The 5,885-nt window shown below is 30.8% G+C and overlaps 1 protein-coding gene across 1 annotated transcript in view; it reads right to left on the reverse strand.

The window, feature by feature from the left end:
* LOC105166689 (mitogen-activated protein kinase kinase kinase YODA) overlaps positions 1 to 605 on the reverse strand; it is a 6,908-nt gene extending 6,303 nt beyond the window's left edge. The window contains exon 1 of the mRNA XM_011086136.2: positions 352 to 605. The gene's annotated coding sequence lies outside the window, so the exon portion shown is untranslated. The remainder of the gene's footprint in view (positions 1 to 351) is intronic.

Below are 5,885 nucleotides of genomic sequence, written 5' to 3' on the forward strand. Positions count from 1 at the left end.
CAACCCAATGACAACGAAAATGATGTAAAACTTCAGAAGCTTCAACTCACCAAAACTAGCAAAAACGTTAACCTAAAGACAAAAGGAGGAATCTTTTTACCCCACTTCACAAAGACAACACCTAAATTTCCCATCTTTTCCTATTCACCTCCAAGAAACTTAGCAACTAATACCCCTGATCTCTGAACAACCAAGTACAGCAATAAAATGCAATCTTAAATCCTCTAGAGAATCACACTTCTAACTACAGATCTAAGCATACTTCACAAAAAATATCCCACCAAATAAAAAATACAACTCTGAAACTGGAAGTAATCACTGTAAACTAAACAAATTTACTCAAAATCTAACCTTCAACTCCTCAGCTTCTCCCATCCCACGAGCAAAACAACAGCTCACTTATCCAGCAGAATCTATCAGAAAATTTGGGCGTTCGATTTTAACAAATCCCTAACGCCCAAACGCTTAAAACCTACGCTGTAATAATTCAAGTGCGTGTTTGTGTGTGAATTCAGATTATCATAAGAGATCGCGTAGTGACAGAGAGAGAGAGAGAGAGAGGGAGAGAGAGAGAGAGAGAGAATGGGGTGAGTGCAGAGAAATGGAGTTGTCTGAGTGAAGAATTTAATAATAGTAGCAATAATTGTAATTATTATTTGTCATTAAAGAAAAAGGGCACTGATTTAATATTATTTTGGTGGGAATAATAATTATAATTGGAATTTTAATTAAATACTTTCCATTTTATTATGATTTTTTTCTCTTTTTTACAATAACTTTTTTTGGGCACACTTTGGCTGCTTTTAAGCTCTTTCTTTCTTCTACTTTTCTTTTTTTCTAATTATATTTTCATCTCAATTTCAAAAAACTCATTTAATTTTTATTAATACTCAAAAATACTCAAGACCTTATAAGAAAATAATATTTTTTATTCATATAATAATATTTAAATCTCACCAAAAAAAATTACAAGTTCGATTTTTTCATAACTTTTATCATTTGTTTTTTTTATTTCTTGACGTGATCAATTCTGTTATATTAATTAATTAATATTTTAAATCCAACAAAAAAAAGAAAAAAAATATTTTTATTTAATTACTTTGAAATTAAATAAATGTTGGGGGGTCATATTTTTCTGGTGGGAATTAATTAGATTAGAAATTAGTTGTGAATAAATTAGGACCTCACTTAGGTAAAATAATTAGTATTTAATTGGAATAGGTTTAGATTTGAAAGAAACATCCAACAAGGTGCAGTAATTGTAATATCACTATACTTCATATACATTTAAGGAAAAAAAGCATGCAATATAAATAATTCATGATTTTTTTTTGGCTAAATAAAGAAAAATTGTAATGTTATTTGTTTAAATATCAAAGTAATTTTTAATTTTATTTTAAAATTTTATTTTGGTGATGGATTTTCGAACAATGGGAAATTACGAGATAATTTAAAATGTTGAGTGTTCGGGATTATGTCAAAATTAATGTTATTATGACCAATCTACACTTTTTATAATATTAAGTTGTTAAGAGATTTTTTTTCAAATAAAAAAAATAAAATAATTTTTGTCAACAACTATTGGTTGTACTTATACGATGATGTTATAATTAGCTTGGTTTTGGTAAATTAACTAAAATAAATAATTAATTTTGAAAAATAATTTTGTACGTCGCAGTTTGTTGGTATATTTTCTTTATTTTTATTTTTTATATAGTATAATTGGATCGACGATACTGCTATTCGTTAATCAAAAGTAATAATAGTGGTAAAAGGGTATATTCCAATTCTTAAGGGCAATCATGAAAAATAAATATAAATTATTTTTGGGGCCAAAACATAAATAAAAAAGTGGATTATAGTCATTATGCCCATCAATTACTGCCACTATGTAATTGTTGGAATTTGTATACTCCATCAGTTATTGTATTGCGATTGGCCCACGCTTTATTTGTTTTTTTTTTTTTTAATTTATAAAAAAAATGGCCTTTCTTTGCTAATTTGTACTTTGGTCCCTTAACTTTAGTGAACAGTACGTACCGCCCCCTCAATTATGGAAAATCCAATGTGAACCCCTTGACTTAAATGTCAATAATGAGAATGAAACAAATTTTCGAAATTACTAATATAACCCCTTGACAGAAAATAGGTGCCCTTAGTTATTCTTTGCCTTGTCCTCATTATTATTTTTGGAATATATGTGTAATAAGTTTTTTATTCTCTAAATAACTAAAATACCCTTTTTAAAAACATGCTAAAATTTATATTATGATAAATTACATTGACATTCTCTCAGGTTAGGTCAAAATACAAAAATACCTCATATTTTTTGTAAAATTACAGCTACATCCCCTATAATTAATATTTAAAAAAATTCAAATAATTTCACTCAAACGGGTGTCAATCTGCATAATACCCACGTTATGTGGCGGCTCACACGACACTTCCAAAAGTAAATAATATATTCCTAATTTTTTTGTCAATTATTATTCTTTGAACAAAGACAAGCACAATTGAAGTTTTTTTTTTTTAAATAAAATAAAATAAAGCAAGATAACTAGAACTTAACATCATGAAAAGCTAGACATATGTTGTACAATTACAGATGAAAGATGCTAAAATCCAGGCAAGAGGGAATGTATTTAGGTAGTTCATAGGGGAAAAGAATAGTTGATGGGCTATTTCTCATTAAAGAAAATTCAATTAAAATCCACCAAAATGTTATTTCAATATCCGTTTGTTTGGCATCTCCTTTTGGTACTTTTCATTAATACATCTTCACATGTTACCAATTTCATGGATGTGACTTGAAAGCCTCTTCAAATATGAAAAATGTGCCCAATAATTAAGAAGTAGCCGCGTCAGTACAAAATTATTACATAAAACGATTAAATTAGAAGTAAAATTATATACTTTTTTTTTTACCGACGTCAGTTCTGGAAGTTCGATTCAAGTTGCTTTAAGGCTGCTAGCTTATACGACGTGAGCGGTCTGATGACTCTAAGCTTCCTTTTGTAGAATGTAGAGTCAGTACGTATGTCCTGTTTGAACCCTAACAGAAGGGGGTCCTAAAAAATTTTCGAAAAGCATCTAAGTGTAATTAACCCTTTATTTTATATTCTATTTTATGGTACATATTAGTTGTATGTGATTTGTAGAGAATTTTAATTTGAATTGGACTTGGGGTCAAGTAATTATGAGGTGGTGATATAGCACGTGCATCAGGCTCGTCATGTAATTTACGTACAATTAAGTAAGAGCGATCAATCGAAATAGTTCTCAATATGTGATTTATTTGATATAATCATATATATTCAACTAAAACACTCAATATTGAGAATATTTCATGAAAAAGAAAATAATTACATACATACTCCTTAAGATTTGGACATATTACAATAAACTCCCTTAATATCCTTAAATTGTAATATATCCTAAATCTAAGGTTTTTATTTAATAAAATTAATCCAATCTTTTATTTAAAGCAAATAAGATGGACATCCCAAAAATCAATTGCAGTCCATAAATTTCATAAGAAAGAAAATAATTGCAGAGATACTCTTAGAGTCTTTCACATATTACAATCAACCCCCTCAACTTCTCCAACCGTAATATATTCCAGATTTCAGAGATTTGTACGCAAATCTAAACTCAAAATAAAATAGACCAATCTTTTTCTTTTAGCAGGAAAATAGTAATATTATTTATATAAGAGTATATAATTACAAGAAGTTCCTCTGAAGTTTGACAGAATTACGATCTCTTCATTGTTTGACAAATTAATTACCAATACCATGATTTTAATAGTCGTCCAATAATTATCTCAATTCCTTAGTGCTCGTGAAATTTTCATCCATTGTTTTATGGTAAACTGATCAAAATATCTTTGTGAACTATAAATTATAATTTTACTTGTTTTATAATTATTTTTATGAACTGAGTAGACACATTTTTTTTTATGATTTTTAGAAATTTCTCATCCACCTCCATTTTCTATAATTTTATATATTTTTTAAAAAATAAAAAATAATAGTAAGGGGTAAAGTTGATAATTCTAGAACGCCACCATCCAAAGATTATATAATTTTATCAAACATCAACAATATTAATAATTTTTAAAATAATAAGTAAATATTCATAATTATATTAAATTTTAAGGGATTTGATCGTGTGTATATATATATATATATATATATATATATATTTCTCCCTCCCCCCACCCATCAGGCAGTTGTAAGATGCCCTTTTTGTTGAGGTTGAGAATCTTTGAAAAGTTGTGGTAATTTCATCCACATTTCCTCTCATTTTCCAAAACAGATCCTCTCATTTTGTCCCCCAAAACAGAGGCTAAAGGCATAAGATCCTACCCTCAATATTTGGTAGTCAGAGCTTCAGAGATTCATTTTGTACTTGCACTTGTGATTTCAATAAATGGGCTTCAAGGAAATTCCAGGAAACCCAACTAGAAATTTGGCCCATACTTATTGGGCCATTTGCACTTGAGCGTCTGTTAATTAATCCCGGTCCACCAAGCCCGGCTTTAGAGTGGTAAGAATTGTAATTTATTAGTTTTTGGGTTTATTAAACTTACATCCCCTTTAAACAGTAAGCCACATGTAAAGACAAGCATGAGTCAAACATCAGCTACAACATATATAACTGATTAATTGTTTCGGAGCAAAAAGACCATTCTCCCTCTTTCATTCGAGTACCCAAAAATCAAGGTGATGCTACAGAAACTACCATGTGTATACAGACCGTTATTAGCAGGAAGGAAATCAATGTGGCTAAACACACCAAAGTCAGGGTTCAAAACTACAACATTTTGTAGTGGTCGCTGGCAACCAATTCGAGAATTGGTTAGCAGATCATAACCACCCAAGGCATTTATCAGATTTTATCACTCCTCCACTAATTTTCTCTCACTATATCCCCTCTAGTAAAATAAATCAATCCAAGACCACTCCTTCTAACGAGATATATTAAAAGAAAAAAAGAAGATGGACAATGCACTCTCTCCTGTCCTGTTATTGGTCTTCATTTCAATAAATACTCTTTCATATCAGGTAAACAAAAATGAGAATACACATCTATGCAATCACATAAAAATGTTACAAAGGACATAAATAGACCACAAAGACAAACATACCCGTAATGAGCATAAAATATCGCGAAACTATGGTGATATCCTGCACGAGAAAAAGGATTGTGAAGATATAAATGAATGCTTAGAAATTGAAAAAGAATGACAAATGTAACAATATGCAGATGACATTCGTTGGCGCAAAAGATAAAAGTAACACCTCACTTCTTCTATGTTCAAAATGGAAGTAAAATATTTTCTACCGTGACACACACACACACACACAGACACACCCCACACACCCACAAACACACACACACACACACAACACATATCCACACATACACACACACACACACACACCCCCACACTCACATTACACGCACCCACACACCACACACACACACACCCACACACCACACACACACACACCCCCCCCCCCCCCCCCCACACACCTCACACGCACACACACACACACACACACCCACACCCCAGACACACACACACACATAAAGAAAAAGTAGCACAGACAAGGAAATGCAAAAGCCGGAACAAGGAGGGGGCATCATTCAACAAAACTTCTCACGTTTGTGGTCGATAAAATTGAAAAAGAAATGCAGTTGATGATTAGAACATATAAAAGTATATTTCTTGACATCATGATCTCAATAGAAACCTGCTACACCCGATCATGATTTTCAGAAAAGTTGATCCAGAAACTGGATAATATTAATCACAAAATTATTGCCCTAATACAATTACATATAAAACACACTGGAAAATGTTGCAACCTTCTTTGCTC

This window comes from Sesamum indicum, linkage group LG7 (assembly GCF_000512975.1).
Source record: "Sesamum indicum cultivar Zhongzhi No. 13 linkage group LG7, S_indicum_v1.0, whole genome shotgun sequence".
Classification (NCBI taxonomy): Eukaryota; Viridiplantae; Streptophyta; class Magnoliopsida; order Lamiales; family Pedaliaceae; genus Sesamum; species Sesamum indicum.